The sequence below is a fragment of the Protopterus annectens genome, chromosome 2.part0 (assembly GCF_019279795.1).
Source record: "Protopterus annectens isolate FY-2018-M chromosome 2.part0, PAN1.0, whole genome shotgun sequence".
Classification (NCBI taxonomy): domain Eukaryota; kingdom Metazoa; phylum Chordata; order Ceratodontiformes; family Protopteridae; genus Protopterus; species Protopterus annectens.
Genome location: NC_056728.1, coordinates 1,115,089,655 through 1,115,112,645, shown reverse-complemented (window position 1 = coordinate 1,115,112,645; position 22,991 = coordinate 1,115,089,655).

The window sequence follows — 22,991 nt, the reverse complement described above, 5'->3', positions numbered from 1 at the left end:
CTCCTTATCATGCATGCCAGTAACTTTGATGTTTTATCTTTAGTGTTATGTAAGATCTGGTCATTACAAGCATACATGCATTGTTTCTGTTTAACCATTTAATGTGAAATTTAGCACACATAAAGAGGTATGAGCAGGAACAGTCAAACATACATTTAATTGTGGTTCCATCTACACTTTTTGTGTGGAAGGGTTATTACATTGATTTATAGAGTAGTTGTTTCTGTGAGTGATTGTATGTTAAATGTTTGCTTGTGCAATTACTGCTTAACAACATTCTGACACTGAAGTAAAGAGTAGTGTGCATGTGTATGTATCTGTGTGTGTGCATGGGGGGTGGGGTGTGTATTTTAACTTTGTTTTGAAGAACTTCATTTGGAATAAGGGAATATTCAATTAGCATAACATGAATATTATTTTTATAATTGCATACTGTCTTCTGTCCTCACCAACATGTGCTCTGCTGTATATCTAACTGATTCTAACTCACTTTTCCTTTCATACACTCCCCAGACTTCCATCTCTTCCTGATTTTTTCCAACTCTCTTTTCCTCTCTCTCTCATTCTCTCTCTTCCTCATAATACCTCATTGTACCCATTCTTACTGAAACAATACACAGGCACCAAGAAAACAAACCCTGCAAATATTGTAGCAGATACTAATGTCATGTATAAAAAACAGCTAGGTATGGCTTTGCATTATTCAACATGATTAGCCTCTATTTTGTTGACCCATTCACAGAGAGGCAGCAACAACTCATACTAAAGAAATTGTAGTTATTATATTGTGTTCATTTGAATATTTGTGTTCAAGGATACAATCTTATTTTAAAACCATTCCTGTGCTGCTGGATTATTCTGAAAAATACTGCTGCAATAAAAATCTTCCTACAGTTTCAATGGCAACCAAAACATTTCACCCAACCTTTAATAGCCTGTAATTTTGTCATATTCCCATCACAGAAAAAATCTAAACTAAAACATACAATTATACACCTCCAATTAGTCCTTACTCTTACTATCAAAATTGCTCATTTCTAGAAAAGTTTAAATTAATAAACTTCTCTGTAAATCTAAAATCCATGCATAAATTAGATTTTAGAACAAAAATGATTATTAAATCTAATCACATTAAAGAATTATTCTGATAGAAAGAAAAAAGTTGCAGGAATAGAGGATATCTTAACAGAATGTACAGTATAACTCATTTCAATAAAATTAATCAATATAACCCAGCAATGGATTCATAAGATGTAATTAAAAATGTTATTAGAAAGTATACTAAAATAAATTGGTGACCAAATGAAACTAATAGATAGACCTATATTAATGTCTGAGCTTAAAAATCAAATTAATAAACTAAAACCTAATAAAGCCCCTGGTAATGATAGTATAGCACCACAACTTTATACACTTATGCCCAAAGATGCTTTAAATATCTTGCTCCAAGTTTTTTAGTAGTTAAGGATTTAACAAAGGTTCCTCCATCATGGAAATGCACACTTATTTCTCCAGTTTTGAAAACTGATAAAGACCCAGCAGTGTGCTGTCCTTATAGGCCAATGTCACGATTAAACACTGATTACAAAAATATTCATGGCTATACATGCAAATAGAATTCAACTGTTTCTTCCATATTTCATTAATAATGATCAAATTGGAATACTTAGGATAAAATTAAAATATTATTAACCATAAGTGATTAAGTGAATACAAATAATAACTTTGTATTATTAAATTTAGACATTAATAGCACTTAACTCAGTTAACTGGAATACATTTTATTAGTTTTAGAAGAATATAATTTTTCAAATGGCTTCTTACAGCTTATAAATCTCCTTTATGAAAACCCCTTTGCTTATATAAAAAATAGGTTTGTATATTTCAGAGTCAATTTTGATAACTAAAGGAAATAACCAGGTTTGCCCTTTGTTGCTATTGCTTTTTACTTAAATTATGGAACCATTTGCAAACTATATAAAATCAAAATTAGATACCTAAGGAATACATATAAATAATAATTTAAACTCTAAAATACTATTATTTGCTGATATTCTGTTGACCTTAAATAACAAAACAAATCTCTTAATGCTCTTTTTAATGCAACAGAACGTTTTCAGAAACTTACTTTTAATGAAAACAAAACAAAAATTTACATATAAATCCCAATATGTATGATATGGAGGAAAGTTTTATAAATATACTATGGACGATAAAAAATAAATGTTTAGGTATAACCTTAACAGAAAACAGTAAAAATATAATACATGTAAATTATAGTAATAGTTTAGCCATTATAATGAATCTTATTAATAAATGGAATAAGATTTTTTTCAATGGAAAAGAGACTTTTCTTAATAAAATGATCATATTACCAAAAATGTTATACATAATATAACCACTCTCTCCCTTTTCCCAAACAAAGTATACAATAATTTAATTCCTTAATCCTTAGTTTCCTTTGCTATCCCAATAAAGCTAGAATGGTTCTAAATCATCACTTAAGGGATTGGTCTTTGGTGGGATTAGTTTATCATTTTAGAATTATAGTCTTTATCAACAATTATAAAGACAATCTTGCTCTGGCCAAATAATCATTACAGTGCGAAATGGAAAGAAATAAAATAAAAGATTTGGTTAAAATTCAACTATCAGTCACTCCCCGGGATTCATGAAGCTCGGCGCAAGGCCGGCGTAAGGGCTGCGCCGGTGGTGCAGTGAATAGCTGGCGTAGTAGCGCCATATGCATAGTAATGAGAGTGCGCCGCAACCACAGACACGTGCGTAGTGTACGTGAGCGAGCCCAAGTAGGATGTGTCCGGAGGCGTGGCTAAGCCGGCAGGCGGTGAGCAATCTAATGTGCTGACTGCCACGGTCCGCCCATAATAGTAATGGCAGCAGCCAGGGCCCGTGCAGAATGAAACGCACGTAGAGTATGCAACATAGTACCCGTCCCAACTAAACGGAGAAGCAAATACAACCCACGAAGGCTTAAGTGTACCCATCCAAGGAGCAAAGGATACGCTTAAGACCGCATTTGTCCCGCAATGCACCGTCAGTGGTCATACCCAGAGAAGGTGTACCGCAGCATGTCAGCGCGCCGCACCGACATAGGAGTAGCGACTAAGGTTACCACCTGTCCCACTTTGCGAGGGGCAGTCCCTCTATGGGCAGTTGTGTCCCGATAAAAAATATTAAAAATGGCAAATGTGCTAAGATTGTAGGACATAATGATATCCCGTATTTAATGTAATGGTTGCATGAATTGGTTATTTCTGTAACTGAAATATCTCAATGTCACAAGAAACAGAATAAGCAACCAAACTGCCACAACAATAAGCAAACAAGTGAAGTTCTATGCTATATAGTGACCGTGTGTATGTGTTGGCCTGTAAAATCAGATGTGAGTCCCGAAAATATCCCACCTTGGCAACTGGAAAAGGTGGCAACCCCAGTAGCGACATGGGCATGGTCACCAGGGTTACCAGCTGTCCCAATTTGCCATGGACAGTCCCTCATTGGACAGTTGTGTCCCAGCAAAAATCGAAAAACTGGCAAATGACCTGAGATTCCCTGCCAAAAATATTCCCGCAATATACCTGTAATAGTAGCATAAAACATATATTTTGTATATGAAACACATACATGGCATAAGAAACTGAATAAGGAACCCAAATGCTAACAGAATAAGCGTATAGTATGGCAAACAAGTGAAGTTCTGTCAACTCCACTTGCCGTGGGTATGTGTTGTCCTGCAAAATCAGATGTTTCCACAAAACATGTCCCACTATGGGCATTGGAAAAGGTGTCAACCATAATGGTCACAAGCAGTAGTGAGAGTACATAGCCGGGTAGCTGTGTCGACACAACAACAGGAAGGAACCAAGATACCCTAAACACAGGCAAACATGTGCATAGCAACATATCCCACACCCAGCAACGTGTCTGTCGATACACAGGATGGCGATGTTTAAGTGTAATATCCAGAAGCAGAACCCATGCATGCAGATGTAATACACAATAGGCTCATTGTAGCATGAAAGTCCCACCCATGTACACCTGTGCACCCAAACCAGCTAGCATCCTTGTGCAGCTATACACCTACACACAATGTGCATACCTGAAATGTGGTAAGAAGTATGTGTTAGGCAGTGCCATGCGGGCAAATACGTACCCCACATGTCACCAACCCACCCCAGGTACAGATATGGAAATGGCTGCATGTGAATGTGTGTGCAGAATGTGTACATCCCGCATGTGGTATGTACCCGTCCAAACCATATAGGTTTGCACACGCCACGGTGCACATAACTGTACACATGTGGACAAGTCGGGTTGTTGAACTACCTCATCGATGATTAGCTATGCAGAGAAGTCAAACACATATAGCGGAACATGTGCCTACCAAACAGGACGTCCTAACAGGGTGCTACAGTTAAAGAAGGGGAAGGTGGGACATCACATGTGGAGAGTAGCATTGCCGGACGGCCAAATACACACGGTCAAGGTAAAGGACGGAACAACATGCATATGGCTGGATGGATGTTGTTAGAAAAATATATACAGAAACACACAGGAAGTGCCAGTTTAGAATCAAAATACTATATAATGCATTGAATTGTACCGTACAATATGGCAGTAGAAATGATCATGCATGTAATTGGTGAAGCTAAGCTGTAGTGTGATCGAATTCTGACCCTGGCAGTAACCAGTACAGCAGGCTTATGTCTCTCAGCATTAATTATCCACTGGGTTACAGAAAAATGAATGTATGTACATGCATAACATCACCCCTTCCCCTGAGGAGGATGGCCTTGTGAGCACTATCAAAGATAAGAGTACAACTCCTTACCAGAGAGACAAAGGAACGTAGTAAGAAATGAACTGACTACTGTATCGGAACAGTCCAGGGTCCTTGAAACAGCTACAATCACAGAAGGACACTGCAATTGACCAGGTGCCTTGCAAGGCTGTGTTATTCTCATGGGAAAACATTTTAAAAGCACGACCTCAGCACCCACGTATGTATAGACTATTGCGGACCATAGTGATGGAAATGCCCTGTGACCGACCACGTCAGTAAGGTGGGCAAAAGCTGATTGTAAACACTATATAAAGAAATTGCTTACTGTATAGAGTCAGAGAAAACTCTCATACTTGGACTGTATATTATATTGCCTGCCTGTGTACACTACTAAAATGTTGTGAACCCGAGCTTCCTGTGTTATTGACTGTCACTTAGAAAAGCCTACTGATCACTACGGTCTGGTTTTAACAACTTATTTGACATTGTGGTCCTTCTTAGCCGGAATTCCCTTGGTAAGCTACAGGTCAGAGTGCATGGGTGGTTAGACATCTGCGCAGGAGAATTTGCCTAAATGGTTCTTCTTGAATGAAAAGAACTCCGACTGAATTGTTGTGTGTAAAGAGGCTGTCCACTGTCTGATCTGTGGCTGAAAAGCGGAAAACTGGATCCCAAGAAGAAAACGTGCAGTCATAAACAGGAGGCTCAGGTAAGGAGGGTTTGTCTCTTTGTGTCTATTGTAGATCAGGGACCAGACTACATTGTATTTCTGTTAACAGTTGTGATAGCAGGTCGAAGACCAATCCAAATAGTGTTAAATCTGGACATAGATCAGGGGAACACAGAGTAGAGTAAATAGTCATTGTAGACACTACAGTGGATACAGGGAAGGAGATACCACGTGGTACGAGAGAAGGGTACGTAACAGTCGTGTAGAGGATATGCGAGATTAGTGCACAAACAGATCATGTGATCCACGTTTGATGGGTGACGTGAAGTATATGCAATCGCAGAGAGCACATAATGTGAGATATTCTGCAAAATGGGGTAATAAATATGTCATTGATGGTATATTACACAAAATATCGTTACTGAAACATTGGAATCTCTGGAAATGTGATGCAGATGTTCTAGGGTAACCACCTGTCCCACCCTGTGAGGGACAGTCTCTCTTTGGCCAGTCGTGTCCTGCAAACAAACCGAACAAATGGCAAATGTCCTGATATCTCAGGACAAAGATTTCTCAGATATCTTTTCAAATGGTAGCATAAAACAGTAATTTTGTATCTGGAACAACAAAATATCATAATAAACAGAATAAGTAACTGAAATGCTACAAGAATTGGTAGCTCTCCTGGCAAAAAGTGAATTCCTGTCCTATGTACTGGCCGTGGGTATGTATTTCCCTGGCAAATTACACGTTCCAAACACCAATGTCCCACATTGTGCATTTGAAAAGGTGGCAGCACTAAGATGTGCAGGCGACAAAACAGCGACAATTGGGTATCCGTCAAGCACATAGGTGGATTGAGGTAGTGAACCGAAGGGAACAGAACACTAAAAATGCGAAAGCATCATACGTACACAGAGAAGATCATAATACAGTAGTAGCGACAGCCCCCCCACCCCCCTACCACCTCCGATACCACATCCAGGATATGAAGCGAGAGGGCAGGCTAGTCCCCACATGTTACCCTGTGGCAACAGAGGTATCACAATGACCAAATGTAACAGAAGCTATTGAAACCACATCCCGAACTCGTAACATACCTAGGGACACTCGAGTAAGAAGACAGTCACTAGAACAGAGTGAGGATATCTGTCAATTAATTGAAGTACCGAACCCTCATGCAGGACAGGAAGGCCAGGACCCAACTCCCTTAGTGTATAGACCGTGGACACCAGAAGATATCTGTAAAGTCACAGAGGGAATTCCCCAGCTACAAAGTAATCGCTATTCACCATGCAATACCCCTGTATCTTCTGATCGGAAAACAAAGGGGGAATGGCGGATGGTACAGGATTTACAAGCTGTAAATCATGTAATAATACCTAGGGTACCGATGGTGCCAGACCCACACACAATATTGAATGCTATGAACACGCCACAGAAGTATCTTACCGTGGTACATATAAGCTATGCTTCCTTTGCAATACCTATACATCCAGATAGTCCGTATTGCTTTGCATTTACATTCAGGGCAACAGATACAGCCATACCCGGCTATCGCAGGGATACTGTGAAAGTACAACGACATTCCCACAGGAGATGGCTAGCTACATTCCGGTGTTTACTCCACCCGGGCCAGTCAAGTTCTACTTTATGTGGATGATATTCTGCTTGCGGCCCCTACCCAGCAGCAATGTATGGAAGATACAATAGCATTATTGAGATATTCAGCAGAACAGGGACATAAATTAAGCAAGCATCAATTGCAACTACAGAGAATACAGGTCAAGTACCTGTGATATGTGGTATCCAAGGAGGGTAGAACATTACATGACGATAGGAAGGTAGCAATTTCACAAGCACCCAAGCCAACTACCAAGAAGGGAATGAAGTCCTTTCTGGGCCGACTAACATTTGTCAAAGCTGGTTACCAAACAATGCTTTGGAATCCGCTCTATTGTCTGCCTTAATCTTTAATACACCTATGGCAGCACAACATATACTACACTGGATTCCAGTAGCAGAAACAGCTTTCTGCAGACTAAAACGATTGATAGCTTCAACATCTGTATTAGGTCTCCCGAATAATCATAACACATGTTGTCAGACTGTAGATTGTAAGCGGAGATATATGACGTCAGTCTTGATGCAACAGCATGGAAGTAAGCAACGATCCATAGCTTACTACTCATTGCAGTTGGACACTGTGGCATGGTCAGTGCCACATTTTGTACAGGCAGTTGTTGTAGCACCCATGGCAGTACAGGCCCCGGCCTTAATGTTATTATTCCACCCTCTCACTGTGAGAATGTCTCATGCAGTTGCCATCATTCTGCTGCAAGAGAAGATAGCATTCCTGACCCGTGCTAGACATTTGTCTTGTTTGACCATACCACTGAGTCAACCTCATATGGTGATTGAACGTTGTACAACATTAAACCTATCAACGTCACAAACGACACCTGTGTATGGCACACCACACAGTTGCCTATATGAAATGGATGAAATAACTCCACACAGACATGGTATCACTGATATACCCTTAGATGATGCAAAGGTGACAGTTTATGTGTACGGATCATGTAGACAGAGTCCTACAGGAACGAATCAAGTAGGTTATGCAGTAGTTATTGATAATGGAATTGTAGACGCCCAACCCCTGCAGCATAACGTGTCTGCTCAAGCAGCAGAATAGATAGCTTTAACACGTGCTTGTACTCTAGCGAAAAACTGATGTGTGGACATTTATACCGATAGTCAGTATGTTGTCTGTACAGTGCATGTTTATGAGCAGCAGTGGAAGAATAGGGGAATGATAACATCCACAGTAAACCGATTAATCATGCGCAATTGATCTTGAATGCATTAGATTCCATTCAGTTACCCACTAAAGTAGCTAATTGTAAATGTGCAGGTCATAGAAAGCAACAGGATAACAGTAGGAAAGGTAAGGCACGAGCTGATGCAGCTGCAAAACAAGCAGCCTCACAGTTGGAAAGTGTCTGTTTGAATGAGGAATGACAATCCTCAGACATTCTAGATGTAGAAATGTTACAAACAATGCAAACATCAACTACGAAAGCAGAAAAGCCGACGTGGGTATGACGAGGAGCAATCCTTGAAGACGGACTGCACATATCCACAGTGAGAAAGCCAATATTAACGTCTAATGTATTCAGATATGTGGCTTTGTGGAGCCATGGGTAGAGCCATGTCTCAACAGGGGGGATGGTACAGTTGGTTAACAGAATACCCCTAACATACGGAATTAGGAACCACATACAAACATCATGAGCAGCGTGTCACATTTGCAGTAGACATCATGCACAGGGAGCATTTAAACCGAAGGGAGTGAGTTTACCTACACCACCATAACCGTTCCGCACTATTTGTATGGAGTTCATACATCTGAATAAATGTGAAGGGAAGAAATACTGTTTAGTGATCTCACATATATATAATCAAAATGGGTAGAAGCATTCCCAACCATGAATCCGGATGCAGCAGCAGTGGCAAAGGTGCCAGTAAAATAAAGTATCCCTAGATCTGGCATACTGTAAAGAAGCTACAGTGACAATAGAACACATTTAGTGAACCAGACAATCACGCAACCTGGGGGATTAACTTGTATTTCCATGAATGTAAATTGCATGTACAACCCACAGTCAGCATGACTGCTGGCGCGGTACAATGGGATCCCGAGAAATATGTAGAGGAGGTTGGTGGGTGACACCCAGATGAGTTACATTTGCTGTCTACCTCTAGCATTGCTGAGCATGACAACAGTTCCAAATGTAAAGTGTTGCACCCACTTCGAAGTAGTATGTGGAATGGCATATTATGTGCCAGAGTGGAAAGCTGTCATGCCTGCAGAGCCGGAGGTCGATGGCTCATTAGCAGGTGACATGAGAGGATTGTTAACCAATAACACTGTTTTGCAGTTAAAGTCTTTTACAGATAAAGAGCAAGCGAAGCCGGACGATAGCTGAGACCAGTATCCTGTGTGTATGTCACTGTTATCCAAAGAACATAATTGCCAAGTGGAATGTGTGAAGGTCTGTACCAGCTACTGTTGGCAATGCCTACTGCAGTAAAGTTTGCAGAGAGGTCGTCCTGGGTTCACCTCACAGTTTTCAAACCGTTAAAGGATATCATGTCTGATTTACATCTTGTAGCTGATATACCATAGAGCCTGAATCACCCAGGCCAGACTGTATAACAATACAAAGCAACCCCAAAGACATTTTGTTTACTGTCCTAATGATTATACACCTATTAACCATGTTTGTGTTTACTTTACATTTGCTGGGACCTTACCTGCATATAACTACACGGATACAAATAGTGATACGTGATGAACTGGCCACAGAGTGGCTTCCACACTTCAACACATACCTAGGCATGACGCGTGTGCATGTACAGACTATGAACATTTTAAATTGCTGTGTTTGTACTGCCATACCTACATCATATGGAGGACTTCCGATGTATGTTGTCCCCTTGGGGATAGATTGAGACTTGTGAATATGTACACTTTGATACAGGTTCTGTGAGATCACAGGACAAAGTGGCACTGTACTTACCTGTTACACAAAAAGTAATTGTATGTTGTGATAAACATGATACAGTTCAAGTTGGTGGGAGTATTTGTAACATAACTGTGTCTTACAAATGTCATATAACAGCCAAAGATCACAGTACTACTTGTAGCACCATTCATTATCTGTATTGAAGCTTCATGAGAATAACGTGGAAGGATGTGCAGAAACATCTGAATTGTTTAAACAGTCCTCTGTTATAGACAGGAAAATGTTACATGCAGAGGTAACCCGCATCAGTAGTAAAGTAGAATATTGTTATGTTGTTTGTGGGAAAAAAGCATATCAATGGTTACCTGAGAATTGGTCCGGCAGTTGTTATTTGGGTTATCTGGCTCCAGTCACGACATACTGCACAATTGCCTCTGGGTACGAAACGAACTATAACACATATAGCTCGAAGAACTGGGAACACAGTCGAGAAACCTACTAATCCAGTGGGTGAAATGGAAGCTGTTCTGAAACTCCAGTCTTCTGCAAGAGATAAAGGAATATCGATTCATATGGACTTGAGTGACAGCGTCATAACCTGGGCTGGAACACTCCCAGCTTGTGGAGTAGTGAAATCAATCAGGGAACAGAGGAAGTTGTCAAAACCTGTCGGAGGACTGATCAATGTGACTTTCCGCTCTTGAACTTGTGACTGATGAACTGGATGCAATGAGAATTGTTGTGTCACAAAATGTAATAGCGCACGACTGCACCCTGGCGGCTAGAATTGGCACGTGCACACTTATTAAAGAAGACCGCTGTGTCCAAGTACCACATAAAAAGTCCGAAATCAACGCCCACCTAGAGGTAATACAGCAGGTGTCATCCATGGCAGAACCAGGCCCAAACCCACTGATGAACCATTTCCACAAACCATTTGGTGGATGGGGTTCAGTCATACTGAATATCATGATTGCCATTTGTGTTGTTCTGCTCATATTGGGAGCATGTGTCTGTTGCGGGATACTTTGCATGTAAGTATTAGTCAGGGACTCTGTCGACGTATCTGTACCCGAGACTATGTATCAAGACCTGTAGTGGTATTTGTCAATACAAAATGCAATCCTTCTTGAAATGTACAACAAATTACTTGCCTAGTTAAACGTTCCAGAGAGGAAGAGGCTAGGCAATGAAATAATGTTGTATATGTTTCTGGATAGAATAGAAGCAATCAAAGGAGGGAGAATGTTAGCAAAATACATATTTAAACATATATATGACGTGCTACTTTAGAAGCAAATAGTGTATAATGCATATTATTCTATCTTACAATATGGCAGTAGAGCTTATCATGCATGTAATTGCCTGTAGTGTAGCTGCAGTGTGATTGAACCCTGACCCTGGCAGTAACCAGTGCAGCAGGTGTATGTCATTCAGCATTAGTCATCTGCTTGGTTAGAGAATAATAAATGTATGTACAGGTATATCTGTCATCCTTCCACTGAGGAGGATGGGCTTGTGAGCTCTATCTAACACAGAGTACAGCTGCTCACCAGAGAGACAAAGGAACCTAGTAGGAAATGAAGTGACGACCGGATCTGAACAGTGTTGGAACCGTGACAGAGCAGAATTTACCGAAGTACATTCTAATTGACTATGTGGCTCGCAAGGCTGTGCTATCCTCATGGGAAAACATTTAATAAGCATTACCTTAGCACTGTTGTAGGAATACAATATTGTGGACTATAGTGATGTAAATGCCCTGTGACTGACCACATCATTAATGTGTGCAAAAGATGATTGTAAACACAATACTCATACAGCTGTAACATGTATAGAGTATAACAAAACTCTAAACTTGTACTGCATAGTTATTTGCCTCCTGGTGCACAGTAGTAAAACGTTGTTAATCTGAGCTTCCTGTGTTATTGACTGTCATTTTGAAAAGACGAATGAGTGTTACAGTTTGATTTAAACAACGTAATTGACAGATGTGTATGTTCTAGCATGGGAATAGGTCAAGCCAACCATCACAATGTCCATGTGTACCACATACAAACAGCCAGTAACACACAGTAGTAGTGCATGAAGGCATACACGACTGTGGGAATAGTACAGGACAAATGGCACATGCCAAGTGCAGATGCATGACACAAACCCCAGGATGGGTGTCCCTGCAAAGAGGAACATGTGCCAACCACACCTCCCACAGATGTACCGGCAGTAAAAACACATGCCAAACACACAGAAACACTACCGTCCAACACACAACTGCAACGGAGCCTGGTCAGACACCAACATGAAGCATGCACAAACAGCGACTTGTGTAATAGATAAACCACAGCAACCAACAGTAACCAATATGGTAAAAACCACAGCAACAACAATCCAGCAATTCCAAGGAAGGAAATTTATTCAGCAAGCAGTAGTAAAAAGTCTCTAGCGCCTCGGCCAACAAGCCTTTAACAGAGTACATCAAATGAAAAAAGACTCACAGTTTATATATGCATATACTTAATTGAATAATAGATAAATAGTTCAAATTACACAGTTAATTGGACCTTATTAAAACATAAAGCACAATTTAACACACTTATACAAAACTTTTCCAAAAGCATTCTTGATTCAAACCAACAGGATACATAGTATTAAATTTTAAAATCAAAAATGCCTCTTTTTTTCTTAACAATTGTTTCACTTGTTCATCTGTCATAAACTTTTTACATATTAATCTGTCTAAAATTGTAACCTGGAAACCCTCCAGACTTCCATTATGTACTTCATTAAAATGTACTGCAACAGGACTAGATAATTTGTAATTTTTAATGTCCCTTATATGTTCTTTTATTCTACACGCAAAGCTTCTTTTTGTTTCCCCTATGTAGAATTTATTACACGTACATTTGATTGAGTATATCACTTTCTGACTATTACAGGTAAAACTATCATTAGTTTCAAAATTCTTATTATTGATTTTATCAAATTTTTGTGTAACAAAACTACAAATACTACATTTACCACATATAACTGTCCCTTTTTCCTTTGTTCTTCCCATTATTTCCAGTTTTGGTCTATGGAACCTACTATGTACAATAAAATCTTTGATATTTCTACCCCTATTAAAAGAAAATAATAACTTCTTATTTTGTAAACATTCTACTTCTCTCTTTATAATATTCCAGCTAGATTTAATCATATCTGTAATTTCATCAGATATGACTGAATAAGTAGTCGTAAAATAAATATTATTATTCTGCTCATTCTTTTTATAATTGTTATACCATATCCGACCACATTTAAGTGACATACTACTTAATACTTTATTTAAACTTTCTTTAAGACATACTTCGTCATATCCTCTCTCTTTAAATCTTAGAAAACTGTCTTTCAGTTCCCTATTTCTATCACTTTTCTCACTACATAACCTATTAATTCTATTAAATCAGATATGGAATAGATTTCATAGTGTGCCCTGGATGAAAACTTTCACCCTGTAATATATTATTGCTGCTAGGAAATTTTCTATATATATTAGAAATTACCTTCCTTCGGTGACTATCCCTATTAATTCTACATCCAAAAAATGTACTTTTATACCTTGTTGTAATCCATCAAATCTTATTCCTACATTATTAGCATTAATTTGACTAATAAATTGATCTACCAAATCATCACCACCTTTACAAATAAAAATAAGATCATCTATGTATCTATAATACTGTATAACATGTGTACGAAAAAATTGATTAGTATAGATATATTCATGTTCAAATAAACCCATAAAGATGTTAGCATAACAGGGGGCAAAAGGAGCCCCCATAGCTGTTCCTTGTAGTTGCCTATATAACTGACCATCAAATTCAAATATATTATTTTGAAGGCACATCATCATTAATTCAGTAATATATTCAGCCATAGGGCTTTCACCTAGAAAATATTTCATAGCTCTAATACCATCAAGATGTTTAATACTAGTATAGAGACTAACTACGTCTATTACTACAAAAAACATTTTTTCATTCCATCTAGTCTGATAGACTTTTGTAAGAAATTGAAAAACATCTTTCACATAAGAAGGTAATTTCTTTACCAATGGAAGTAAAATCTCATGTAATAAACACGAATATTATTCAAAAAGCCCCCACTTGCCGAAACAATAGGACGCCCAGGTGGATTTAATAAATCCTTATGGATTTTCGGCAAACAATAAAAACATGGCATTCGAGGATTTTTTATAGCCAGTTTATCAGTGGCATCCTTAACTGAAAAATAATGTAATCTTTTGCCTTTTTCCACCAAATCATAATATATTTTTTGAGATGTGTTATATTCAGTTATATCTATACATTGATATACACTATTATCATTCAGATGTTCATAACACATAGATAAATACTGCGTATAATGCATCATAACTAACTTTCCACCTTTATCGGCTGGTTTAAATACCATTTGTGTATTACTACTTAGTTCCCTTAATGCACGCCATTGTATTAAATTCAAATTATATATCACATTTCTTTTCATTTGACCTATAAACTTGTCATAAATGACTTGTACATTATGATTTAATGATTTGTCAAAACACTGTATGCTTTCATTATTGCATAGTGGAACAAAATCACTTTTCACTTGAATGTTGTCAGTATTTAATTTACAATAGGCATTAAAATCATCATTTTCCCCCGAGTAGCAGGAGTAAAAGCTGTCCTCAGAGCTACTACTACATACATCAACTTCCATATCTTCCCTACTCATTACCCGTTGTGAAGAAAAAATAAGCCAGTTTTACCTTTCGTGATAAAACAAATATATCACTCTTTAATATATGTAGTCAAGAACAGTAGGAATATATTTAAGACCTTTAGATAATACAGATATATGCGCTTCAGAGAGCTGCATACCAGATAAATTAACCACATACTCACATGTAGAGCATAAATCAGTTCTATTAGTCCCATTTTCCCCGTTTATTAGTCCTTTGGTATGTGCGTTGTTCTTGGTAGTAGCCCTGGCTGCCCCATTCCAACTCCGTTTTCCCTTGTTAACTCCCCGAAAGGAGTTCAAGTAAGTGTTGTTGCCAGCTTGCGGTAAATATGGGAAATCTTCATCTGTATCTAATTCATTACCCGACACCATACTTTCCCCCGACGTAGGAGCCCTTTTGGATGTCTGATAGACCGATTTCCTTTGTTGTTCAAACTGAACATGTGGTTTTCTCCCTTTGGGGTTCGTCGCCACAAGAAACGCTTTTTTGTTATCATAGTCGCGTATATCGCGAACTAATTTCCCTTTTTTTCTTTCAATGAGTTCTTTCTCATAGCTTACCAGCTGTTCATTAGTTATAATCAAAAAGCTTTGCAGTTCATCTTGCGATACAACGTTGGTTACGTTCTGACACAGCCCTTTAATCTCCTCCTTCAACTTCTGTTTCTTAAAGAGATCACGCTCCACTAATATACGCACCCACTCCAAACTGCAGTTATGTGCCGCAGTTATCCACCTCTCATAGAAAGTACGTTCTTCAGCCACAGTCAAGTCAAAGGGAGTTGATGGATTTTTAACAGCTCTTAACCCCTGAGGGGTAATTTCCAACTCCTCATATCTCTGCATACTTTGAAAGTTCAGAAAAGTCGCTGTTTCTTTAAATAACAACTTTTCTATTTGTGATAACATCTCCGATACTTCTGGATTGTGTAATGTGTCGGCAGAACAGAGCAGAATTTACCGAAGTACATTCTAATTGACTATGTGGCTCGCAAGGCTGTGCTATCCTCATGGGAAAACATTTAATAAGCATTACCTTAGCACTGTTGTAGGAATACAATATTGTGGACTATAGTGATGTAAATGCCCTGTGACTGACCACATCATTAATGTGTGCAAAAGATGATTGTAAACACAATACTCATACAGCTGTAACATGTATAGAGTATAACAAAACTCTAAACTTGTACTGCATAGTTATTTGCCTCCTGGTGCACAGTAGTAAAACGTTGTTAATCTGAGCTTCCTGTGTTATTGACTGTCATTTTGAAAAGACAAATGAGTGTTACAGTTTGATTTAAACAACGTAATTGACAGATGTGTATGTTCTAGCATGGGAATAGGTCAAGCCAACCATCACAATGTCCATGTGTACCACATACAAACAGCCAGTAACACGCAGTAGTAGTGCATGAAGGCATACACGACTGTGGGAATAGTACAGGACATATGGCACATGCCAAGTGCAGATGCATGACACAAACCCCAGGATGGGTGTCCCTGCAAAGAGGAACATGTGCCAACTACACCTCCCACAGATGTACCGGCAGTAAAAACACATGCCAAACACACAGAAACACTACCGTCCAACACGACTGCAACGGAGGCTGGTCAGACAGCGACATGAAGCATGGACAAACAGGGACTTGTGTAATGTTTGCCTTAACACACCACCATAGGCCAAAGAAGAATAGAATGGACATATGCATGTAATGTTGTGAAGGATGTGTGGTAGTCCTCAGTATCACAGTGTTAGGGACACAGATACACTGTCATCAACTGTGACGTATGTGCACTGTAGACAGCATACCTGCAAGTAATACAGAGGACAATCATGTGCCACAGAAATATACACTGGAGAAAGAGGATAGGGGATAGACAAGTGTAAATGTGACAAACTATGAATATAGGTTCATACGTCCATAGGTACAGGGTAGGCCATCGTCCCAGGTTCAGCCATAACCCTACACCATAGTTAGGATGACTTTGCCAACCTTCTGTGCTTCAGATAAAATACTCATGATATTGCTGTACCTCCGTCAAGCAGTGATAATGATGTAATCCCTGGCCTATACCTGCAATTCTCCATCCAATGGACAACATACCCGCGAACAAGGCTAGGAAGGATCTTTGTCTCACATGTACTGTGATGTAGATCCACAGAATTGTGAGTGTCTGGGTGATATATGTGTCACTCAAACACATCCCATTAATGACCGTGACAAGGTTCATGTCACCTGCCCTTGTGGTTCTGAGGGATGCAGATACAGTAGGTGAAGCATACACATGACATATGGGTTGACATGGCCTCCTATGTCAGGCACAGGTCAACACTAAACAACAGGTATGTGACTTAATGGGGCAGGGGTCCTACAAGTGGGGCAGCATTACACAAATCGATGTCATCCCGCATCTGTACGACAATTAACCTATGAGGCCTTCCCAGCTGCTGTAGGTGTATGGTCAGATACAGTCTGAATGGGGCAATGTAGTAAATCATAGGTGTAACACGTAATGGGTACAAGGAGACAATGACCTAGCCTGATGTAGATGTGAATCCCTGCACAAACAGGTGGGCAATGTAGAAGTCCCACAGAACCACGATAGCAACGTGTGTGTTGAACGAATGGTGACCGACAAACTCTGTCCCCTGATCCCTGGTAATCACCCCTGTGCTCAGTGGACAGCCACCTATATGCTGGACAGGGGTGACCTAGTACTTCTCGACAGGTATGATGTTGCATTACTTAGCATTTAGCTGTGGGACATGTCCCTGACAGCAGATATGCATATCTGGGAGGCCTTCAAGGATATCTGTGTCAGATGTCCGTCCCACTATGGCACCTGTTTTGCAGTCATCTACAAACAATGTTGCCCATAACACCCCTGTGTGTGCCTGTACCGTGGAAATGTAGATGTATGACAGGAGTGGACCCAGGGAAGGGCCCCATGGGACACCACTTGAGACAGGCAGTAGGTCTGACATGCTGCCAGCAACTATGACCGTGTGGGTTGTGTCACATAGACAGTTTACAACACATTCTGTGATGTACGTGTTCACATCCCAGCCAATGGGTTTATCAATGATACCTGAGGGGGGTAATGTGATGAAGGCCTTTGCCAGGTCGAGGTAGGCTGTATGGACTGCAACACCCCCATCAATGGCCTTGGTGACTGTCCTGAAAATGTCAACCATGCTTTAAAGGCATGAACCGCCCCTGAACAAGACAAACCGTGTTGGATGCAAAGTATGTATGTCCCCTATGCGTTCATGTATGAGCCGCAGTATGATCCCTCCCCATGTCTTTGCAGATAGGTCTCCTCATGGTAATGGGACAGTAATAACCAGGCTCAGTGGAGGCATTGGCCCTGTGACGTGGGACTACAGTTGCCATGCGACACAACCTGGGTACGTTACCTGAGGTGAGGCTACAAAGAAATAGCTGTCCTAACTGTGGGTCTAATTCCTCAATGAGATAGTGGAGTACACAGTCGGGTCACCAGCTGGTCTCATGGATGCTATGTCCACTACCCTGGAGAGAGCATGTCCCACCTGTGTGTCACAGAACATTTGGTGACCACAAACCGCTGGTACAGACATCTCCTCATGTGTGGGGCAGGGTGTGGAGATGTCCTCACTGGACTTGTCAGCCCGTATGTTGGCAATGTGTGTATGTGGAGTAAACTCCACCTCTTTGTGAACCCAGTCAGAGCATATGTGGGAGTGACCTCCCAGGTGTCGAGCATAGCAACTGAAGGTGGTATGATTGTCAGCCAGGTCCATGTAGGTATATCTGTGGAATGTGCCCTGGACCATGGCATGACAGTGTGTAACTCTACACATATGATGCCCAAGGGTGTCATACCTCACAAGGTGTCTGCTCCACCTTGTAGTAGCCACCTCGTGTTGTACAGCCTGTGTATGGCTGGGGTACACCACACTGGATGCTTGGCATTGGTACAATGAACCACAGTTGGGTAAGTGAATGCCTGGTTCATGCAGTCCTGTAGGTACTGGTAGATGGCAAATGGGATTGATGCAGTGGCTGCAGTACTGTCGACCACTGGCTCAGGGTCCTTAAAGGAGACCACAGTAGTGTGCAGAATTGTGAAGTCTGCCTCTGAGCAAGCAATGTGTATGGTAACTGGCAACACTCACAGCAACAGATGCCAATAGCAGAAGCCAATGTCCAAATAACATAGATTAACTTCTGCATGACAATATGTCTTATCATACATGTATTGACACGTGTCTGCTAATTACAATTGCAAATGGCCGGTAAGATTGGTCTAAAGTTCCTCTGATGTACACAGTCTGGAGGTGTTGTTCCGACAATAAAGTGGCGATACCTCCCAACTGTGACCTCCGGGTATTAATTAAAGTGGTTGTTAACCTGCAACATTGGATGTACACCATTGGGTTCTGGTGTTGGAAAACATGGTTCCTGTAGCACTACACAGTATGGGTAGTCAAGCAGACATCCGCGATCGTTGAACACACAGCATCAGTGAAACCCACTGGCCACAAGGACACAGTCCGACAAGCTCTACACTTTACATATGCACAGTGGTGTCCATTGTAGGACCCAAAAATTTCTTATGGGACAGCATGTCCGCTTATGTCATCACCTACGTCAACCCATTGTCGTCACCACGTCACAGGTACACATATGCACCGCAAGCGTGTTTAATGTTGATGATAGCTGTCCATGAAAAGCAGCACATATGCACAGAAATACCCAGGGTACCGGGTCCATAGAACTGCGTCCACATCACAGTCCTGCACACATGAAGGATGTGTAATGGGTACTGTCGATTGTTGCAGTCAAGGGATTCTGGGTATGTAGACTCTGGGCTCGGTGTTGTTTCGCAGGCAATCCTTTGTCCCGCCCCGTGGGAGGGATGTGTGCGTAGTACCTGCCTTACTCCCTACGAATAATGCAAAGCATCCACCGGAGAATGCTAAATGCAGGCGTGAAAAGTGTACAGCCCTATACCACTGTCCAGTAGGCAATTCACATGGATGGACAAGCGTATGAACAAGAATGCGCCCGTAACTGCAAACCCGGTGGAATTACACAGCCGCGGTAAGGCATTGCACAGGTAATACACATAGGGATTACACTTGGAATTACCCATACAAATAACACAGAGACCCAGATGAGAAGGTCCAAAGCAAAACTGAGGTACTGTAGAAACGGCCGGTGAACACTCAGAGCCCACCAGGAATTAAATGCAGTCACCATAGTTTATTGCAGCGCTTTTCGTCTGCTTCATAAGCAGACCTCTTCAGAATACATACAATGCAGTTAAATGTACTACATTTAAAACCCGTAATTGGCCAGTAAATAAGATGTGCTAAGTATTCATTAAATGCCTTAAAGGCGAACAAGCTAAAAATTCTACTCGGGTCACAGAGTGCACACAGTGAGTAAATCAGACATTGCTTCAACATGTACAGTTTTCCGCGAAAATAATACTATATGTATTAATATGACAGAAGACCCAACATAATGTTTACCAAGTGTCTGAGTGTATACGTTACATATATATGTTCTAGGGATTGTGCCAATACATTAATAGAAGTAGAGACACCTAGTAATCTAAATGAATCCTAATATATAGAGATAAACACTATGAGTATGACTAATGTAAAATATATCAATGGAATGTAAAGATTACAAACGTGGTAATGTAAATATTCATTTACAAGTTTAGTTGAATAAAGCAATTCAGACATCCTTGTCAAAATACTAAAACAAGGCCAGCCAGGTGCTCTGTCTCACATGTACTGGGATGTTGTTCCACAGCATAGTGAGTGTCTGGGTGATGAATGTGTCCCACCAGCACATTCTATTATTGACAGTGCCAAGGTGTATGTCACCTGCCATTGTGATTCTGAGGGATCTAGATTCTTTAGGTGAAGCATAGTCATCAAATCTGGGTTCGAAATGGCCGTGGATGCCAGGCACAGGTCACCTCTGGGCAAGTGGTATGCGACTGAATAGAGCTGGAATCCTTTCAGTCAGTCAGCATAACACATATTCCTGAGACCCTGCATCCGTTTGTGGATGAACTGTCGGGGCCTTTCCAGCTGCTGCAGGTGTTGGGTCACAGACATTCTGAACGGGGCATTGTACTCAATCATAGGTGTAACACGTAATGAGTACAAGGAGACAATGACCTACCCTGATCTACATGTGAATCCCTGCATAAACAGGTGGGCAATGTAGAAGTCCCAACGAACCACGATAGCAACGTGTGTGTTGAACGAATGGTGACCGACAACTCCTGTCCCCCGATCCCTGGTAATCACCCCTGCGCTCAGTGGACTGCCACCCATATGCTGGACAGGGGTGTCCTAGTACTCCTCGACAGGTATGATGTTGCATTACCTTGCATTTAGCTGTAGGCCATGTCCCTGACAGCAGATATGCATATCTGGGATGCCCCTTTGAAGGATATCCATGTCAGATGTCCGTCCCACTATGGCACCCGTTTCGCAGTCATCTACAAACAATGTCGCCCATAACACCCCTGTGTGTGCCTGTACTGTGGAAATGTAGATGTAGAAGAGGAGTGGACCCAGGGAAGAGCCCTGTGGGACACCGCCTGCGACAGGCAGTGGGTCCGACATGCTGCCAGCAACTATGACCGCGTGGGCCGTGTCACATAGCCAGTTTACAACCCATCCTGCAATGTACGTGTTCACATCCAAGACAATGGGTTTATCAATGATACCTGAGGGGGGTGATGTGTTGAAGGCCTTTGCTAGGTCGAGGTAGGCTGTATGGACTGCAAGACCCCCATCAATGGCCTCGGTGACTGTCCCGAAAATGTCAACCATGCTTTAAAGGCATGAATGGCCCCTGAACAAGACAAACCGTGTTGGATGCAAAGTATGTATGTCCCCTATGCGTTCATGTACGAGCCGCACTATGATCCCTCCCCATGTCTTTGCAGATAGGTCTCCTCATGGTAATGGAACAGTAATAACCAGGCTCAGTGGAGGCATTGGCCCTGTGACGTGGGACTACAGTTGCCATGCGACACAACCTGGGTACGTTACCTGAGGTGAGGCTACAAAGAAATAGCTGTCCGAACTGTGGGTCTAATTCCTCAATGAGATAGTGGAGTACACAGTCGGGTCACCAGCTGGTCTCATGGATGCTATGTCCACTACCCTGGAGAGAGCATGTCCCACCCGTGTGTCACAGAACATTTGGTGACCACAAACTGCTGGTACACACATCTCCTCATGTGTGGGGGAGGGTGTGGAGATGTCCTCACCGGACTTGTCAGCCCGTATGTTGGCAATGTGTGTATGTTGAGTAAACTCCACCTCTTTGTGAACCCAGTCAGAGCATATGTGGGAGTGACCTCCCAGGTGTCGAGCATAGCAACTGAAGGTGGTATGATTGTCAGCCAGGTCCATGTAGGTATATCTGTGGAATGTGCCCTGGACCATGGCATGACAGTGTGTAACTCTACACATATGATGACCAAGGGTGTCATACCTCACAAGGTGTCTGCTCCACCTTGTAGTAGCCACCTCCTCGTGTTGTACAGCCTGTGTATGGCTGGGGTACACCACACTGGATGCTTGGCATTGGTACAATGAACCACAGTTGGGTAAGTGAATGCCTGGTTCATGCAGTCCTGTAGGTACTGGTAGATGGCAATGTGATTGATGCAGTGGCTGCAGTACTGTCGACCACTGGCTCAGGGTCCTTAAAGGAGACCACAGTAGTGTGCAGAATTGTGAAGTCTGCCTCTGAGCAAGCAATGTGTATGGTAACTGGCAACACTCACAGCAACGGATGCCAATAGCAGAAGCCAATGTCCAAATAACATAGATTAACTTCTGCATGACAATATGTCTTATCATACATGTATTGACACGTGTCTGCTAATTACAATTGCAAATGGCCGGTAAGACTGGTCTAAAGTTCCCGTGATGTACACAGTGGAGGTGTTGTTCCGACAATAAAGTGGCAATACCTCCCAACCATGACCTCTGGGTATTAATTAAAGTGGTTGTTAACCTGCAACATTGGATGTACACCATTGTGTTCTGGTGTCGGAAAACATGGTTCCTGTAGCACTACACAGTATGGGTAGTCAAGCAGACATCCGCGATTGTTGAACACACAGCATCAGTGAAACCCACTGGCCACAAGGACACAGTCCGACAAGCTCTACACTTTACATATGCACAGTG